At 44.4% G+C, this 20,543-nt stretch overlaps 1 protein-coding gene and 1 long non-coding RNA gene across 3 annotated transcripts in view; one reads left to right on the top strand and one right to left on the bottom strand.

Annotated features, from left to right (window-relative positions):
• ZBTB2 (zinc finger and BTB domain containing 2) overlaps nucleotides 1-16,365 on the bottom strand; it is a 29,992-nt gene extending 13,627 nt beyond the window's left edge. The window contains exon 1 of one of the 2 annotated variants that reach the window (XM_017539146.2): nucleotides 16,085-16,365. The gene's annotated coding sequence lies outside the window, so the exon portion shown is untranslated. Of the gene's footprint in view, nucleotides 1-15,547; nucleotides 15,695-16,084 lie in introns of those variants that run through there. The other variant, XM_017539154.2, reaches the window with a different exon arrangement.
• Nucleotides 16,366-16,458: 93 nt separating this feature from the next.
• LOC119472758 lies at nucleotides 16,459-18,406 on the top strand. The gene is made up of 2 exons (XR_005201950.1): nucleotides 16,459-16,798; nucleotides 16,865-18,406. It is a non-coding gene; the product is annotated as an uncharacterized LOC119472758 (long non-coding RNA).
• The last annotated feature ends 2,137 nt before the right edge of the window (nucleotides 18,407-20,543 follow it).

The raw sequence follows: 20,543 nt of genomic DNA, 5'->3' as shown, positions 1-20,543 counted from the left end.
AAAAAAAAAAAAAAAAAGAAATGACCTATTAACATACAACAACTTGGGTGAATTATACTCACTGAAAAAAGCCAATCCCAAAAGATTATATACTTTATGATTACACTGATATAATATGTGTGAAAATTATGGAAATGGAAAACAGACTAGTGGTGGTGGGGTGTGGGGTGGGGGTAGGCATGGCTATGGAAGGGCAACATGAGGGATCCTTGTGGTGACGGAAATGTTCTACATGTCAAAATCCTGGCTGTGACACTCTACTATAGTTTTTTGCAAAATGTTTCCATTAGGGGAAGCTGGGTAAAGGGTTATGGGATCTCTGTATTATTTCTTGTAGCTGCATGTGAATCTGTAATGATCTCAAAATCAAGTTCAATTTTTTTTTTTTTTGAGACGGAGTTTCACTCTTGTAGCCCAAGCTGCAGTGCAATGATGTGATCTTGGCTCACTGCAACCTCCACCTCCTGGGTTCAAGCGATTCTCCTGCCTCAGCCTCCTGAGTAGCTGGGATTACAGATGCCTGCCACCACACCCGGCTAATGTTTTTTGTATTTTCAGTAGAGGCGGGGTTTCACCGTGTTGGCCAGGCTGGTTTGAACACCTGACCTCAGGTGAGCCACCCGCTTCAGCCTCTGAGGTGCAGTGCTGGGATTACTCCGAGGTGGAGTGCTAGAATTACTCTACTCTGAGGTAAAGTTCTGGAGGTGTTGGGTGAAGTGCTGGGATTACAGGGGTGAGACACTGTGCCTGGCCAAATTCAATTTTTTAAAAGCCTACTACACATTAATTGACTACATTTTTAAAAAGTGAGTATGCTTAACTTCACAGTTAAGCATGCACTGTGGAGAATGCATGATCAATAAGCTTAAAAAAAATGAAAGTGGACCCACAGCAACTTTAAAAAAATTTTATTTTTGTTTTTTAGACTAGTCAAGTGCAGTAGTGAAAAGGGAGAATAAAGCAGAACAAGGAGTTTGATCTGTAACTCAAAAATCAATTGAGATAACTCACTACCTTTTGACCAGCCATTCACAGCAATTCTTAATCAGCACATGCTAGACTTCCTACTCTTCTTCCTGCTCTAGGGATGTTCAGGCAGATTCAGAAATTAACAAGTATGCCCTAAAATAGACAAATGTAATGGAATAATACTTTAAGAGACTGATCAGGTCACAAATCAGGAATCCAGATTGTCAAATTTTATATTTTCTACCATGAGTCATATCCAAGCATGAGATAGGAGAGTCATCCAATTTTGCAACTCATTTAAGTATAAAGACCTAGACTGTTGTCTCATGCAAACAGATGGTATGGATCAGTTTCCCCACTACCTTCTGTGTACGTCAGAGAAGGTGAAAGCACTCAGGTTAGGAAGGGGAGGCACAGAAAAGGCATGGGGTTCGTGATGAAAGCCAGAGATGTTGCTGGGTTGCAAAAGTAACCCGGATTTCAGAGAAACATCACTCTAACCTGACCTCTACCAAGACATAACTTAGAAGCTTGTCTTCAAGATTATTCTCTGTGAAGTGCCAGAATACTTCTTTTCCATCTTACTAATCTGCTTTTCTCTTAAAATAAAAAAAATTAAAAAAAGTATCCTCGGAGACCCAACTGTGATATGCTCCCTGCCATGTCCTCTGACTCTGATCATGTGTACATATATATTTAGGCAGCTTGAGGTCCCACGGCTTCAGAAGTCACACTCATCAACAGTAGCCTCAAGTACAGGAACACGTTACTATTTATCCTTTCATGATAATGATAAGAATTGTTATTATTTATTTATTTTAAATTATGCTTTAAGTTCTGGGGTACATGTGCAGAACATGCAGGTTACATAGGTATAAACATGCCATGGTGGTTGGCTGCATCCATCACCCCATCATCTACATTAGGTATTTCTCCTAATGTTATCCCTCCCCTAGCTCCCCACCCACTGACAGGCCCCAGTGTGTGATGTTACTCTCCCAGGGTCCATGTGTTCTCATTGTTCAGCTCCTACTTATGAGTGAGAACATGCAGTGTTTGGTTTTCTGTTCCTGTGTTAATTTGCTGAGAATCATGGTTTCCAGCTTCACCCATGTCCCTGCAAAAGGCATAAACTCATCCTTTTTTATGGCTGCATAGTATTCCATGGTGTATATGTGCCACATTTTCTTTAACCAGTCTATCATTGATGGGCATTTGGGTTGGTTCCAAGTCTTTGCTATTGTGAACAGTGCCTTTATAATAGAATGACTTATAATTCTTTGAGTATATACCAGTAACGGGGTTGCTGGGTCAAATGGTATTTCTGGTCCTAGATCCTTGAGGAATTGCCACACTGTCTTCCACAATAGTTGAACTAATTTACACTCCCACCAACAGTGTAAAAGCATTCCTATTTCTCTATATCCTCTCCAGCATCTGTTGTCTCCTGACTTTTTAATGATCACCATTCTAACTGGCGTGAGATGGTGGTTTTCATTTTCATTTCTCATTGTGGTTTTGATTTGCATTTCTCAGTGATGATGAGCTTTTTTTCATATGTTTGTTGGCTGCATAAATGTTTCCTTTTGAGAAGTATCTGTTTGTATCCTTTGCCCATTTTTTGATGGAATTGTTTTTTTCCAGGAATTGTTTTTTATGGAGTGCTACTATTGGCCATGATTTACATATGCAATTAATTTAACTTCACATCAACCTATTTGAGATATTTGAAGTATTGCTACCCACATTTATAAATGAGGAAATAGGGTGAAAGAGGGTAGGGGGCTTACCCAAGCTTACAGAACCAGTATATTCAATAAGCAGACTTTAAACTGGGATTCACTTGATTAGCTAGAACATGCTATATGAAAGTGTGCGTGTTTGTTTTAAATTAATATTATTTTTGCTGCTGCTTTTAAGTATATATACTTATAAAAGATTCAAATATTATGGACACACAAAATGTGGTATTTTTCTTTTTTTTTTTTGAGACGGAGTTTCGCTCTTATTCACAAAATGTGATATTTTTCTATCCACCTTTACCCTAACTCTTTTCTCCATACTCTAGTTAATACTTAATATTCTTTGCCAATATGGCTTTTTTACTTTGTATGGCTTTAATGACGGAATAAACCTTATTTTTATATTTATTGACCATCTATTTTCTTTAGTATCTCTTCATGAGCTCTGCTCATTTTCCTATTCGATTGTCTTTTTCTTATCAATTTTATAAAACCAGGCCAGGTGTGGTGGCTTATGCCTCTAATCCTAGCATGCTGGGAGGCCAAGGTGGGAGGACTGCTTAAGCCCAGGAGTTCAAGACCAGACTGGGTAACATGGAGAGACCCCTCCCCCCATCCCATCTTTACAAAAAATTGCCAGGCATGGTGGCACACACCTGTGGCCCTAGCTATTTCAGAAGCTGAGGTGGGAGGATCACTTGAGCCCAGGGGGTTGAGGCTGCTGTGAGCTGTGTCAGCACCACAAACTCTAGCCTGGGAAACAGAGTCAGACTCTTGTCTTGAAAAAAAAAAAAAAAAAAAAAAAGGCTGGGTGAGGTGGCTCACACCTGTAATCCCCAGCACTTTGGGAGGCCGAGGTGAGCAGATCACAAGGTCAGGAGTTCGAGACCAGCCTGGCCAACATGGTGAAACACCATCTCTACTAAAAATATTAAAAAAATTAGCTGGGTGTGGTGGTGTGTGCCTATAATCTGAGCTACTCACTCAGGAGGCTGAGGGGCTGAGGGAGGAGAATCGCTTGAACCTGGCAGGCAGAGGTTGCAGTGAGCTGAGACTGGGCCACTGCACACTCCAGCCTGGGCGACAAAGCGAGACTCCGACTCAAAAAAAAAAAAAATAATAAATAAAATAAAATAAAATAAAACCTTGCATATAAGGAAAATGGGCACTGTGTCACATATGTTGCTAATAATTTTCTCACTTTCTTTGCATTTGTTTATAGAGATTTTGACAAATATGATTTTATGTTTTAAACAATATATATATATATATATATATATTTTTTTTTTTTTTTAAAGACGGCATTTCACCCTGTTGGTCATGCTGGTCATGAACTCCTGACCTCAGGTGATCCAGCTGCCTTGGCCTCCAAAGTGCTTGGATTATAGGTGTGAGCCACCACACCCGGCCTTATAATTTTATATTTTAATGCCATGGAATTTATCAATATTTTATAGGAGGATTTTGAGGTTTTGGTCTTTACATTAATGGGTATATGTTATTTCTTTCAATATAGCAAACTATATGGCTCCCTCTCTTTCCATAAACAAACTCACATAAGCATTCTATTCAGACCATAAGAATGAAGAATGACAGAATTGCTCAATGCTTTTTAAGGGAGTCTACCAGTTACTTTAGAATGTCAATTTAGGAACATCTCCTACATAAGGAAACACACTGACCATAAGTATTCAAATACAGAGGAAAGAATACTTGTGCATGACTCAGAGAAATGAAACAAACGGAAAGGCAGAAAATCAGAACGAGTCGCATGCTGAATTCACAAGGGGGAAATTCACACAGATCAACTTGAAAAAAATCTTGTTTTGGAGACCAAAAAACCTTTCTCAAAAAGAAAACCAAAACTAAAACCCCTAGACTGTTCCATATGTGAACTCCCTGAGGAAATGGGGCAAAAGGGTGGAGGAGGCACTAGGGGTTCCACACCGCCCCTGCCCAGCGACAGCACTGCCTTTTTAAAAATCTATCTTCCCTCTTCTCATCACGGCCTCCCTCTCATTTCCATGAGGCTTAACTGGCCCAAAATTGCGCCGGCCGGGGCCCTGGCCTCCTGGTGGATGGCTCAGCGGAGGCAGGCCCTCTCTTGTGGAAATGTCTGTCTGCTCTTCCCACCTCCAGGCCGGTTCCTGCCCGGCTCTGCTCACCAAGGTCACTGAGGATCTTGCTCCCTGCCTCAGGGACTTAGTGGCTTTTACTCAACCTCTTTGCGGGATTTCAAACTCTTCCTCCCGCTTTGATAAATCTTTGGTCTCTGGCTTTCAGGCTACTGCTCTCCGGTTTTGGGCTCACCACAGGCTGTTCTATTTTAATCCCCATCCACGGTTCCTCTTGCTGGTCTCCTCTGCGCCTGGTCCCCAGCCCACTCCTCATTCTGCAGCCTCCCTTTGGTGATCTCTTTGACTTCTCCTTGGCGGTCCCACAGAAGCCTCAAACTCGATTTGGGTAAAACTCAACTCAATTCCTCCCTGCCCTCTCACTGCCATGTACCCAAAAGGATAATAAAAACCAGGGACATAAATCTGCTCCCTCTGTATTCCCTGGTGAGTGCAGGGCCTCATTGCCACCCTCTGACCAAACCAGAAATCCCAGTTCATCCTCAGGCCTCCATTCTCTCACTCCTCACATCAGCCCCCAAGTGCCATTAACTGAAACTCCTTACCCTCCTGCCTCACTTTAGCCTCACCTCCTAACTCATCTCTCCGGCTCCAGTTCTGGCCCCCTTCATATATCCACCACACAGTAGCCAGAATGACCTTTCAAAAGGGCAAACCTGATGTCACCTGCTTAAAATCCTCCTGTGGGCTGGGCACAGTGGCTCATGCCTGTAATCCCAGCACTTTGGGAGGCTGAGGCAGGCAGATCACCTGAGGTCAGGAGTTTGAGACCAGCCTGGCCAACATGGTAAAACCCTATTTCTACTAAAAATATAAAAATTAGCCTGGCATGGTGGCATATGCCTGTAATCCCAGTTACTGGAGAGGCTGAGGCAGGAGAATCACTTGAACCTGGGAAGTGGAGGTTGCAGTGAGCCGAGATGGTGCCACTACACTCCAGCCTGGGCAACAGAGACTCCATCTTAAATCAATCAATCAATCAATCGATCAATCAAATGCTCCTGTGGTTCCTTACTGCCACTAGGCTAAAACCCCAGTTCCACTGCACCTCTTCCAGGGTCCCACACCATCTAGCGGTTGCTTATTCTGTATCCCATGCTCTGGTGCTAACCTAAATTAATGCTTTCCAGGCTTTCTGATTTTCCTACTAAAAACAAACCTCTAAACTAGGGCTCCAACAGAGTGCTGCTCCCTCTTTATTTTGCCAGCAAAGACATGAAATATTCACAAACCTGGTAGGGACAGGGAGGCTCTTATACATAAATGAATAGAAATGACATAATGTCAGTATATCCCCCCAGAGGAAGGACAGGTGTCTATATTCAATGCAGTCATGCCTTGCTTAACAACAGAGGTATGTTCTGAGAAATGCATCGTCAGCCAATTTTGTCACTGTGTGAACATCATAAGGGTACTTGCACAAACCCAGTTGGTACGGCCTACTACACAGGCCTAGGCTATATGGTAATCTAGTGCTCTTAGGCTACAAAGTTGGACAGCATGTTACTGTACTTTAGGCAGTTATAACACAATGGTAAGTATTTGTGTATCTAAACAGCTAAATGCAAAAAAGGCACATAAAAATATGGTATTATAAACTTATGGGACCATTGTTGTATATGTGGTTTTTCACTGACTGAAATGTTATTATGGGTACATGACTATGTATGAAAAAATATTTTTCTTTCTTTTTTTTTTTTGAGACAGAATTTCGTTCTTGTTGTCCAGGCTGGAGTACCATGGTGCGCAATCTCGGCTCACTACAGCCTCCACCTTCTAGGTTGGGTTCCAGTGATTCTCCTGCCTCAGCCTCCCAGGTAGCTGGGATTACAGGTACCTGCCACCATGCCCAGTTAATTTTTTGTACTTTTAGTAGAGACAGGTTTTGCCATGTTAGCCAAGCTGGTCTTGAACTCCTGACCTCAGGTGATCCACCAGCCTTAGTCTTCCAAAGTGCTGGAACTACAGGCTTGAGTCACTACACCCAGCCCTGAAAAAATATTTTTCTTTCTTTTTTTGAGACACTCTTGCTCTGTCACCAGGCTGCACTGCAGTGGCGTGAACTTGGCTCACTGCAACCTCCACCTCCTGGGTTCAAATGATTCTCCTGCCTTAGCCTCTCGAGTAGCTGGGACTATAGGAGTGCTCCACCATGCCCGGCTAATTTTGTTGTATTTTTAGTAGAAACGGCGTTTCACCATGTTGGCCAGGATGGTCTCTAACTCTTGACCTTGTGATTCACCCACCTCGGCCTTCCAAAGTGCTGGGATTACAAGTGTGAGCCACCATGCCTGGCCGGAAAAAAAATTTTTTCTAACGCAAACAAATTACAACATAAAATTTTACTTTAATATATTAAATTGTATCTGTTTTACTTTCTTTTGAGTCAGAGTTTGGCTCTTCTTGTCCAGACTGTAGTGCAATGGCGCGATCTCGGCTCACTGCAACCTATGCCTCCCAGGTTCAAACGATTCTCTTGCCTTAGCTTATTGAGTAGCTGGATTACAGGCATGCACCACCACACCTGGCTAGTTTTGTATTTTTAGTTGAGACAGGGTTTCTCCATTTTGGTCAGGCTGGTCTCGAACTCCCGACCTCAGGTGATCTGCCTGCCTCAGCCTCCCAAAGTGCTGGGATTACAGGCGTGAGCCACCGTGCCTGGCTTGTTATCTATTTTTTAATATGGGGTCTTGCTATGTTGCCCAGGTCGGTCTTGAACTCCTGGGTTCAAGTGATCTCCCACCTCAGCCTCCTGAGTAGCTGGGACTAGAAGTGTGTGTCATCTTGCCCAGCTAATTATTTTCTTGATATGAGATTGTCAGTTTGGTGATTTCTACGAAAGGATCAAGGGTCCAACTTGTTTTGAAATACAAGCATTATTAAAAATCCAGTTTCATCTGAGTATGTTGAAAATGGAGACAAAAAGATGTTATTTCACTTACTTTGGGACTTCTGGGTAAGCTGAGATAAGCTAAGGAATGGGAGTTTCCTCTCCTAGAAGGTCCTGAGCACCCTGGTGATGATTTGGCTCTTGACAGCATACAATACTGCTCAAAAGCTTCACTCTCAAGGCTAGGCAGCTCGGCACCCTGAGCTCTGAAGGGTCATGGGAAGGGGGCCCATCTGAACACAGGCTTAGAACCTCTGCTCCAGGATTTTGAACACATTGCTCTTAGAGGAACTGACCATGAGACCCCATCCACCCACCCACCCTGCCTCTGCCCCTCATGCTCTCCTTGCCCTGGAGCATCTGTGAACGAACCAGTTTATATACGTTGCCTGATGCTTCTGGAAAGCTGGCAACAAATCTTCCTTATCATTTACTATTTTATCCCACGTGCTTTGCATACGGCCTAGGGTTTAGTATTTGTTAGGTAAATTAATAAGGAGATGCTCTAGGAAGAGAAGAGTGCTGAGTTCCAGTCAAGACTTGGCCTTCCAACAGCTGGGTAACTGGGGTAAAAGGTAAGTTTCTAGTTATCCAGGATTGACCTAAAAAATTCTCATCAATTTAGCACCTGCTACATTTTGGAATAATTTTTCAATTTAAAAATACTACCTTGTGTTTCTTCATGCTAACAATCAATTTCTAAATAGTGCTTTATAATTCACAATAACCTTGAAGGGTTAAGAGCCAGGGAAGAATGAGGATGGAGACAGATGTCATGTTAAGGATTTTGGTCTGTATATTAAAAGCAATGGGAAGCCACCCAAGGAGATTTTAAGCATGATGACTTGATGAGATCTCTGCAATGTACAGATTGCAGAACTAATCAAACTGGGGAGGAGGGGGTAACAAGTGGGCAAGTGAAGATCTGCTGGAAAGGGGTCTAGAGGGGACAACTGCTAGTGGTCTACAAAAAAGATGATGGACCAGGTGGTACTGAGGAAGATGGAAGAAACTGACAGGTTTCAAAAGATATTTAGAAGATAACAAAACAACAGACCTGGTTGATGGCTCCGATGGAGGAGAATGGAGAAGACCAAAGTGTCCAAGATGACTCCTAGACTTCTTATTTGTATAACTGGATAATCTTGGTCCTCTCCGACTGGACGGAACACAGGGCAAATAACCAATTTGGTGGGGAAGAGCAGGAGGTTAGGTTCATACGCTGGGTTTGAGATACTTCTGAGACACCCAAGTGGAGACGCAGAGTATATGTTGGCTACACTGGTCTGGAGCGTGGAAGTCCTAACTGTGATTTGTCTGAGTCTTTGGAAAAGCCATGTCCTTAAATCACTACACTGTAGTTCAGAGAGGTTAAAATTGTCAACGAATAAGAGTCAGGACTGAGCTCTGGTCTTCTGGGCATACAGTCATGTTGTCTCCACTCCACTAACTTGCTCTACAGAGCATTCCTAAAAGTTCTTACTGATCCCAGTCACAAAGGACCAACAACCAGGACATGAAACGGTAGACCTATGTAAAATCCCCAACCATTTAACACTGCAAATGAACTAAAAAAAAAACCCACTGAAAACCAAAAAAAAAAGTCATTTGTCTTTCCTAAGTTAGAATAGTGAGCTGAAAGGACCTGAAGAAAAGTAGCACTGGAGAGAAGAGGCAGTGCCTATAAATGGGTTTTCATGGAATGCCTTCTTTCTGTGCATGTATGTGTACAAAGCTTTTACTTTCCTTAAGTAAATGTTGAAAAAAAAATAAAAAAACACTTCCTAAAGCCAAATACAAATGGCCTTTTAGATTATTTACTGCTTTGGTTTTCATCGTCGCCACTGTTTCCTACATTGATAATGGGACACTGACCACCTAGCTGTCACTTGCTTTCAGCTTCCATCACAGAGCACAGGTGGGCTGATCCGTAAGGAAGTCACTCATCCTTCTGGAAGTGCAGAATGGGACACATACGATCATGCTGTATTTTGACAACCTAAGTTCCTCCTTCATTTTCAGTCTAAGAACAGGAGACCGAAGCAGCGTTTGATTGAAATTGTTGATTCAGTTTTTAAAGATAATAGCTGTTCTAAGACACTCAACACCACTTACACTACCCGTTTTAAGGAAACTAAAAGGGTACTCTGAAGTTCTTGATTTTATTTAAGTAAAGCATAAATGAATATTGTAATGCAAAGGACAATCTAACAGTAGAAGCATTACCCACAAGTAAGATTGATTCTTTCAAGTAGTTTAGGCCACTTACCAGGATGAAAAGCTGCTTTTTCAATTACTATTATTAATAATTAACATTGGAGGGCCCATGAGGTCAACCTGAGTGAGGCTGGTCATTTGAATTTTAATACATTTTAAAACTCTATTTTGAAGGTGGAAAATGCATCTTATTTAGTTATGACCACGGATTGGCATTTTTTTCTTAACATTTCCTTAGTCAACCCTCTTCCATAGTAATTAGAAAAGAGAGGGGCATAAACTAACAGCACTTCTTTTCATGTTAAAAAGCACTGCATCTGTAAAATACTCCTCTTTTCAATTATATTTTCTTTATGTTTACATTTAAATTAGTTTTTAGTTTCCAAATGTGTTGGGGTCGTAAGCAGGCAATTCAGGGACATCTTAGGTGTCAAATGGAAGTAGGTCAGAAATTTATGGCTAATAAAGAGTTCATATTAAAGTAATAATTCTAAAGGCATTATGCTACAATCAACCTGAAGGAAACCTACAAATGATTACACACAGCAAAATTAAAAATCTAATCTGGGCTGGAGACAGTGGCTCACCTGCGTAATCCCAGCACTTTGGGAGGCAAAGGTGGGCCTTGGAGACCCAGGAGACCAGCCTTTGCAACATGACAAGTCCCTGCCTCTATAAAAAGAAAATTAGCTGACTGTGGTGGCATGCGCCCATGGTCCCAGCTACCCGGGAGGCTGAGGTGAGAGGACTGCTTGCGCCAGGGAGGTGGAGGCTGCAGTGAGCCGCGATCGTACAACTGCACGCTAGCCTGAACAACAGAGTGAGACCCTGTAAAAAAAAAAAAAAAAAAACCAAAACAAAAAAAAAACCGAATCTGCTTCTAATAATCCACCAGACTAGAGACTGCCTCCACTTTTTATATAACACATGATGACTTGTAAAATTAATTTGAATAAAATATAATCACCTACACATGTAGTTCAGGGTATAACACAAGTGAGTTTCAAATGTGTTTAACTCAAGTCTTAATGTTTCCATATTTTAGAGCAGAGCTTCTCAAACTTGTTGGTGTTGGGATCCCTTAATGGTCTTAAAAATTATTAAGAACATCAGTTATATGTTTACATGGATTTTAACTATTGATATTTACTATATTAGAAATTAAAATGGAGAAATTTTAGAAATATTTAATTCAGTTAAAAACAATAAACCCATTACATGTTAATGTACAGAACATTTTTATGAAAAAATAATTATATTTTCTAAAACAACAAAATGGTGTCTTTTTATATTTTTGTAATTCTCTTTAATAGAAGACAACTGGATTTTGTATTTACTCCTCAACTTACTCTGTTTTGGTTGAGTATTGGAGAAAATCCAGCCTCGCCTACCCATGTAGTTGGAAAAAGGAGAAGTATTTTAATAGTCTTTTCAGGTAATTGTGAATAGTCTTCTTTGATATTACACCAAAACTTGACAAGTGGAACTTTCTTAAAAGTTGGTTGTGCAGTATAGAACTAGGTAATAACTTTTCCTACTCTATTACAGTAAAATTCATTCGTCTATCCACTTTCAATAGATAATTTACCCACTCATGATTTTTTTTTTTTTTTTTTTGAGATGGAGTCCTGCTCTGTCACCAGGCTGGAGTGCAGTGGTGCAATCTTGGCTCACTGCAACCTCCGCCTCCCAGGTTCAAGTGATTTTGCTGCCTCAGCCTCCTGAGTAGCTGGGATTACGGGCACGAGCCACCACGCCCAGCTAATTTTTGTATTTTTAGTAGAGACACGGTTTCACCACATTGGCCAGGATGGTCTCAATCTCCTGACCTTGTGATCTGCCCTCCTCAGCCTCCCAAAGTGCTGGGATTACAAGTGTGAGCCACCACGCCCAGCCTCTACTCATGACTTTTGACATCGTTTGGAAAATATCGGCTCACTGAATTAAGCAGATCTTCTCAGTGTCAACACATATAGTCAACACAGCGGAAAAGACCATAACAACTTAGATTATATTACTGTGACAATAGTTTTGACCCTATTGAAGCCTCAAAGGATCTTGGGGCTTCAAAAGGATCTGCAGACCACACTTAGACAACCGCCGTTCACAATCATTTTAGGGACTCAGAAAAACCTAAATGATTATCCTGGTGCAAGGGAACATGCACACTTTGAAATCATTTCAGAGGATTCTGATGCCTACCCTGCTTGGTGCAGAACTTAGCGGGGCACACCATTAAGAGAAGAGTGTACTAAACTCTCTCACAAAAGTAAAAAAGTCGTTTCCCTAAGTACTTAGCCAGATACATACAAGTGTTTTTCAAATTCCCTATCTTTGAACACTGAACTTTCTTAAAGTGACACTCAAAGGCATGTGATGTATACACCTCAAGCATGTGAACTGGGGATTATGAGTTTGAGCATAAATACGAGCCTCCAAATTGGCTTCTAAAATGGATCTACATGTCTTGTGCTGCCAACTCCTTGTAAGGGTTCTATGGCTACTGATTCCATATCTGAACGGCTCTATCAGCACTGTAAAAATACTGAATCTTATTTACTATCAATTCAAAGTAGTATTTTAATTATTTAATAGTTTAATTTGCTAGTAAAAATTATAATGTACTTGAGCATAAAGAAGGTTTTAGAAATATTCTAGGTTTGAGGCTTAGAATGTTTACATTTTTTTTTTCTTCAGGGAAATAAAAATGTTCAGCTCCATTTTAGGTTTTCAGGGTCATGTTTGGAGACTCAAAGAGCCTAAGAAAATAGGAAAAGTGATGATAAATGACCTCTGCCAGGTGCAGCTGGTATTTTACGGTAAAAAACCACCAGCAAACCAGTTCTTTCAATCTTCCTTTCCTGTGCAGCCTGGTGCCACAGGACTTGCCCAGTTTTTCCAAATTCCTACAGGGAAAGGTTAGCGGGGGTAGGGATGAATCTCCAAGAAACAGTAAGCTGGCAGGACAGTCGCCACCTCTAAAGCAGCTGATCCCAGGCCAATGCTGCAGAAGAGCTTTAGATGTTTCCTTCTCTATTTTGGTAATTCTCAAATTGGGGAAAGCACATCCACTTACTCTGGGACATGCCATGTGAACGTGAAATCACAGGATTACAAATTACATCTTTTTATAGGGTTGGGGTGAATACATTTTCTTTCTTCTTTTTTTTTTTTTTAAATAGAGATGGGGGTCTATGTTACCCAGGTTGGTCTTGAACTCTTGGCTTCAAGCAATCCTCCAGCCTTGGCCTCCCAAAGTGCTGGGATTATAGGTGTGTGCCACTGTGCCTGGCCATGAACACATTTTTCTAAAAAGTGCAGATTTTGGAGGTTACTGAAAAGTTCACAGTAAAGTTTAAGATAAAAAAGCACGTGTCACCATAGCAGCTTTTATTCTGTAACTGAAAACACGCTTAGTATTTATTCTCTGCTGCTGGTGGTAGTTTGCTGAGCATCCCCTTTGCAGAGAAGCTTGAAAACTGGCAAGTATGCACTTGGACTGTAGGACAAAGTTTTAGGGGTGCACTTCACTGTAGTGTAGACTACTCCTTCACTGTTGACTATCAGTGGACCTGGCATATCACTTTTTGTACTTACGATGGCTTCAGTAACTGACCAATTCTTTGTCTAGCAAATAAACCACAAGTTTATTAAATGAGAAACGCCCAGTTTAAGAGGATATACTACTAGTGGTAAATTAATGCTCTTAAAAATTACCTTCTTGGCTAGGTGTGGTTGCTCACGCCTGTAACTCCAGCACTTTGGGAGACTGAGGTGGGCAGATCACGAGGTCAGGAGTTCGAGACCAGCCTAACCAACATGGTGAAACCTCGTCTCTACTAAAAATACAAAAATTAGCCGGGTGTGGTGGCGTACGCCTGTAATCCCAGCTATTCAGGAGGCTGAGGCAGGAGAATCGCTTGAACCTGGCAGGCGCAGGCTACAGTGCGCCGAGACCACGCCACTGCACTCCAGCCTGGGTGACAGAGTAAGACTCCGTCTCAACAAAAACCCCAAAACAGTTTGAAAACATTCTGGATACACACCAAGATCATTCAGAATGCAGTGAAATTTACCTTACCAATTTAATTTTGGTTTGTGATAAATTAGACAAACGAGAATTAAAATTGCAAAGTTCCAGTTCTGTAACTTTCATGGGGCTCTCACAGTACAACGCTAATAGTGCGTACATCTCGCCCTGGCACTCCAACAGGGTCTGTACAGATGCTTTACATTAGCAAGGACAGGGCAGCACGCTTCTGTAAACCCAGAGCCCCCTGGAGTTCTGGTAATTCTGAACTCCTTTACGCTTTATTTTACTAAAACAATACTGTGCGGAAAATGAATAGAATCAAGACTCACAAACTCAGTGGGCCCACTGTATGATGAAAGAGCTAATGAACAATGCAGCTGGTGGGGGCGGGAAGCGAGAGCCAGGTTATATTCCCAAGGCATAATTAGGAGTTCGTGTCTTCGGGTGGAAGTTCCTGCAGTAAAAGGCGTGGCTGCATCTTCCCCCGGCCCAGGCACTCGCCTGCTCTGCTACCCTGGCTTCTTTACTGCCTTTTTTACTACCAGCTAAAAGCGGCATAAACCCAACTTCCTTTGCAGCTTCTGGCTAAACAGTTCTCTCTTGCGGCTTTGTTTAAACAAGAATGGTTTAAGGGTTTCGCTGCACCGAGAAAACGACGTCGACCCGGAGAGGCAGCCTCCCCGACTCTGAGCCCGGCCGAGGCGTGAGGGCCCCGCAGGTCCCACGCCCTGAGGCTAAGCAGCCGAAACCACAGCGCGTTCCAGGCCAGCCCGGGCCTTATCGCAGGCGCAGATCGCGCGTTGGGCGGAAGCTCCAGGCCGTCGGCTCTAGGCGCTCAGCACCCGGGGCTGGGGCAAGCGGGCGACAAGGGCGGCGCCACAGAGGCCGACACGTCCCCCACCCGCCCCAGCGCGCCGCAATGGCCACATCGCCCCACCCGCCCCAGGGGGCGTGGGCCAGCCAGGGGCGGGGCGGGGGCGAGGCTCCGGGGCCCTTTGGGCCCCTCCGGTCTCGCCGGCCCCGCCCCCGTCCCCGTCCCCGTCTCCGTCCCCGTCCCCGAGGGGCTGAGGCGAGGGAGGGGCGACGCACTCCGGCCGCGGCGCACGCTCGCCGCTTCCATCAGTACCGCGTGCGCGCGCCCGCTCGTCCCAAGTCCCGCGGAGTTTAACACAATGCCGACGCCTACGCCGTGCGCAACGCCCCGCCGGCGCAACAGCCCCGGCGCCGGGGGCGGGGGTGGCCCAGACAGGGAGAGAGGATGAGCGCGCGCGAGAGCCGGAGACAGCGCGAGACCCGAGGAGGCCGGAAGCGCGCGTGCGCGCCCCCGCCCGCGAGCGGGAGGCGGAGCCGCAGCAGTAGCGGCAGCAGCTGTAGGAGCCGCTGCAGCTGGGAGAAGCGCCAGAGAGGCCGGGCCTGCTCCGGTCGGACCGGATCCCTCCCCTCCCCCTTCCTTCTCCCTCCCCTCCCCCAAACCCACTTCCGCAGCTCGCGGCCTTGCCGCCGAAGCAGCAGCGGCGGTAGCAGCAGGAGGCGGCAGCGAGGCGTCGGAAGGATTACGCACCTGACGGGCCCGCCTCCCAGGACTCCAGCGCGGGACGCTCACCGGCCGCCGCCGCCTGGGACGCACTTCGCGGTGGCGGCGGGAAGGGAGGGACCGGCCACGGGGAACGGAACGCGAATCGCCCCCCTCCCCTTCCTCCCTCCCTCCCTCCCTCCGATCCGCCGCCCGCCCTCTCGGCTTCCGTCCCCTCCCCCCGCAAGGCCCCGGATGGAGCCGCCGCCGACTCGCCGCCGCCTGGCTCCGGGGGATGGTTTTGTCAGGCGGCCAGAGCCCCGGCGCCAGGCGCAGCCGCCGCCGCCCCCACGAGGCGCCCCTGCCCTCGCTTCCCAGAACCGGGTCCCCGAGTGGCCCAGGCCCTCCGCCTGCCTGCACCCGGAGCTCTGGGACGCGGGTCATTCGTCGTCTTTGTTGCCACCGCCGCTGTCGGAACCGTTTGCGAGCTCCGGTGGCCCCCGCCCCCCCTCCGCCTTCCCGGAGCCTGGGCCGGGGTTGGCACGTGGGCACCGGCTCCGGTAGGCGGAGGCGGTGCGCGCTTACCTGTCGCCGGTGCTGCTGCGGCGGGGGGTGTGGAGGAGGCGCCGCTGGGCAGCCTCGGCCGTGCTGTCCTCCCCGCCGCCGCCGCCTCTGCCTCTCGCTGCTGCTGCTGCTGCTGCCGCCGCGGTCGGTGTCTCCGGCGCGGCGGCGGCGGCGGCGGCGGGGCTTTTCCTGTCCGGTTACGTTAAGGTCACATGACCGAGAGAGCGGAGAGACTAGTGCAAAGAGGCTGCGAGCGGCTCCCGCCGGGGGGGAGAGGCGGCGAGAGAGCAGTGGCGGCAAGAGCCCCCTCCGCCCCCCCAGCCGCTCCCCTCCCCCCGCCCGCCTCCGCCTCCTGCTGCTCTGCCGCCGCCGCCGCCGCCTGCAGCACTCCACTGCCGCTCCCACCCAGGCTTCGCGCTCTGCTCCAGCCAAACTTCTGCAGACCATGTGCAGGCGAGGCGAGGAAACTTCTCTCCACCTATTGGGGCTGGAGGCTTGAGTCACAAGCCCCTTGTTTACATAAAGTATTTAGGTAGGACAAGTCCTTGAGGTGTTCGCGGTAGGGATGGAGGGCCTCTGCTCGCATCCTACTGCCGGCTTCTGCTTGATATCTCTTGGCCCTTACCTTTGTCCCTCGACCTTCCGTGTTTCAGTTTTAATCTTGAAATGGAGTGGCCTTCAGAACTGGGGAGATACTGTAAACCATTATCTTTTTGTCACCAATGGTAATTGAAAGTCATGGTGAAGTACAGATTCCTGTATTGTGCATAGAGGTAGAGGTGCTTCCTTTTCCTTGCAGAGACTAGTTGATTGATGTCAGATCTTTCTGTCAGGGTTGAATTTGATGGTTATTTCAGCAGCTGGGTTTTTGTTTTTGAAGTTTTGGTCCATCCCAAAAAATGAAAGTCTAACGCATGTTAAGAATTTATTCTCCTGTTAGGTTTTGGTGTTTGAGGTGTGGATTTCAGAGTTGGCTATTCTGTTAGATTTAGAGGTGTGGAACATCTTTTTAACTGAGAGATCCTGAAACATGCAAACATAGCAGGGAAGTTAGAATTTCCTGATGGTTATATTTAACATTTTAATGTTTACTTTTTGGTTGTTGCCATTTTTTAGGATTCATGTCTTTTTTGGGGAAGTACAGTTTAGTTCTTTGAGGACTAGAATTTAATGATTTCTTCTTTTACACATGTAGGAGTTTTTGAGATTTGGGAAGGATATGGATATGGCTTTATTCCTAAGGAAATGGAGGCAGTAGTTTCAGGATACTCTCTTTTCAAGGTATGCTAACCTGGTTATGATGTCTAACCGATTTTGGTTGACAGCCAGACCACTAGCGCAATGATGCCTGGCACATAGTTTGCAAATCATTTAAGGGAAGCTTACTCTCTTAAGACAGTTTAATACGTAGAAGTGTCCCTCCTAAAAATCTGAGTTTGATTTAGCAATCCAGTTATACCTGCAGGTACTGATGACTAATTCTTTGAAGACAAAATAAGCAGCTGTATAGCTTCACTGGTAGATTCAGTGTATACTTGTCTTGTACTTTCCTGTTTTTTGATCAGCTAGATAAATGACTTTAGTGGGTAAATGTCTGCCTACAAAACCAAATTCTGACCCTGATCTAAATAGTATCCCAGTGCACCGCTATCACTGAAACATCAAAGTTAGCTTTCAGATGGGCATTCCTGGTTCCTTGGGTTGGCTTGAGTGAGGTCTGTCTCATCTTATTAGGGGACTAAAATGATTTTGGTTGCTTTGTAGAGAATCATAATTAGAGATCTGTAGATAATCTTAATTCTTTTGGACTTTGTAAAAATTTTCAACCTTACGTCGGTGGAAGTGGTCATGCGAAGAATGAAACTTTTAAGAAAGAAAGAAAAAGTGGGCAAAACTAATGCTAAACTTGAGACTATTGGGCAGAAATTTGCCTATGTATATAGTAATTGGTCTTGAGTCAAAGTATGCTTATTTTTAAGATCACTGAGTATTTCCTAGTGCTACACTCTATATAGGTTTGCTTATAGAAATAAACCCAGGGGTAAGCCCAGAAACTGAGTATCAGCCCTAAAGAAAGCCTTATCAAGAGCGTCTATTCTCTTCAAGAGCTGCTACTGGAGTTTAGGACTGGGCTGGTTTGCTGCTTATTTTCTCCGGACATATGCAGCCACACTTGAATTTTGCCAAGTATGCACATTATTCGAACTTGCAGTCACAATCATCAACTAATAGCATTATGAGGAGAGCTATACAGACTGTATGTTTTTTACAGCTTGTTGAAATAGAAACATTTAGATGGATACATAAATGTGCAAATGTTGGGAGAAAACAGTAGCCCTAGCAGAGAAGAGCTAGTGTATTTCAGGATAGGGCCAAGGGAAGCGTCAGTTGTCTAGTAAGTCTCTTTTTGAGAGAGCCACGAATGTCCCTAGTATAGTAATAAGAAAAATAGGCCGGGCACGGTGACTCATGCCTGTAATCCCAACACTTTGGGAGGCGGAGGCAGGCGAATCTCGAGGTCAGGAGTTCAAGACCAGCCTGCGCTACATGGTGAAACCCTGTCCCTACTAAAAATACAAAAAATTAGCTGGGCGTGGTGGCGGGCGCTTGTCATCTCAGCCACTCTGGAGGTTGAGGCAGGAGAATCACTTGAACCTGGGAGGCAGAGGTTGCAGCCAGCCGAGATCTCACCACTGCACTCCAGCCTGGGCAACAGTGTGAGAGTGAGACTCTTGTCTCAAAAAATAAAAGAAATAAAAAGGCTGGGCGTGGTGGCTCACACCTGTAATCCCAGGACTTTCTGAAGGATCTCTTGAGCCCAGGAGTTCCAGATCGGCCAGAGCAATATAAGGAAACTACATCTGTTAAAAAAAGAAAAAAAAATTAGTTATGCAGTAAGCCATGATCGCACCACTGTACCCTAGTCTGGGCAACAGAGAGAGATTCTGTCTCTAAAAAGAAAAAGAGTTAAGTCGCTGTTTAATTATGTGCCAATTTATTTTGGTATTTTGAAAATCTGGTAAATTAGAAATTCAAAAATAGTTTTTAACACTTTTTGCTTCAAAGAAAATCACAGTGCAAGCAATCTGAGTGGATTCATCAAAAGTTACACGTGAATATTCTGCAGAGTCTGGTGTTGCTGAAAGTTTTGATTTGTGTTCTAAGACACAGCCACAAAAATATGCACTTGCTTGTGTTCTGAAGAGGATAGGTAAATTATTTTTAAAGAAGTTAAGCTGTAGAACTGTTTGCTGTCTTCCAGTTGGCAGACGTCTATATTATGAGTCGGACAGTGAGCAGAAAACAATTTAATAATACTATACTTGATCTCTTGTGTGAGTGTGTGCACTTAGGTTGAAGATGGAATTTCCTTTAACCGACAAGAAAAATAGTAATAGAAAAAAATGATAAAGGTGGTTTGAGTCAAAAGCAGCATTTTTCACTAATTTTATGAAGGCAGTCCTGTTGAGTAACTTCTTAAAATTAGGAAAATGACGTGCTTTTTTGTGTTAGACATTAAAATCTAGGGCAGATACCATGTCCTGTGTGGTGGTTATGAAGCTTAGCATATACATCAGAAAAGATGATGTAGTGTGAGGGTGTCTTACATGATTGGTTAGGTCATAAAGTTTATAGAAAATGTTTGTTTTATAGTTGGTTGTTACTGAGACGAGTCCCTCAAGGGATTCCCTATGCTTTAGGGAGCTTTTTGTTTTAAATTTACTTGTTAAGAGTTGTGGGTTTTAATGTTTTCAGCTGTGCTTGTAAGAAACACATTTACATAAAATTTAACAAAATTTTTAGGAAATAGTACTTGTATTAAGAGTGATATACCCTGCTCTCTTCTATTTCATTTTTAATGTTGATATTGCTGCCTTAAATTGATGTATTCAACTACTACTAAGTCAGGACCCACTATTTAAAAAACACTGGTGCATTCTCTTGCTGTTACAAATTAACCCAAAACTCAGTGGTTTAAAACAATAAACTTGTGTTTTCTCATGTAATTTCTGTGGGTCAGGAATCTCGGAGTAGTTTAGTTAGGTGGTTCTGGGTCAGAGTTTTTCATGAGATCCCAAGGTGGCTCTCATTTGGCAGGTCACCTGTGGCTGATGATGAAAGTTCTCCATTGGACTGCTTGAGTGTCCTCACAACATGGTGAAGGCTAGCTACTCCGAGAGCAGGTGATTCAAGCAAGAGCAGAGCGGAGGCCACACGTCATCATTTATGCCATATTCTGTTAAAAACAAGTCACTTAAGTCCAGCCCAAACTCAAGGGACGAGTATCAAAGAATTATGGACATAGTTTAATAGCAGCCACAGTTACATATTTTTCCACTTTATTATTTATTTATTTAGAGATGAAGCCTCGATCTGTCGCCCAGGCTGGAGTGCAGCAGCGTGATCTCAGTTCACTGCAGCCTCTGCCTCCAGGGTTCAAGCAATTGTCCTGCCTCAGCCTCCCGAGTAACTGGGATTA

The sequence above is a fragment of the Cebus imitator genome, unplaced genomic scaffold, assembly GCF_001604975.1.
Source record: "Cebus imitator isolate Cc_AM_T3 unplaced genomic scaffold, Cebus_imitator-1.0 Scaffold6, whole genome shotgun sequence".
Classification (NCBI taxonomy): Eukaryota; Metazoa; Chordata; class Mammalia; order Primates; family Cebidae; genus Cebus; species Cebus imitator.
The sequence above is the reverse complement of the archived record's forward strand: the minus strand, read 5'-3'. Positions and strand labels throughout refer to the sequence as shown.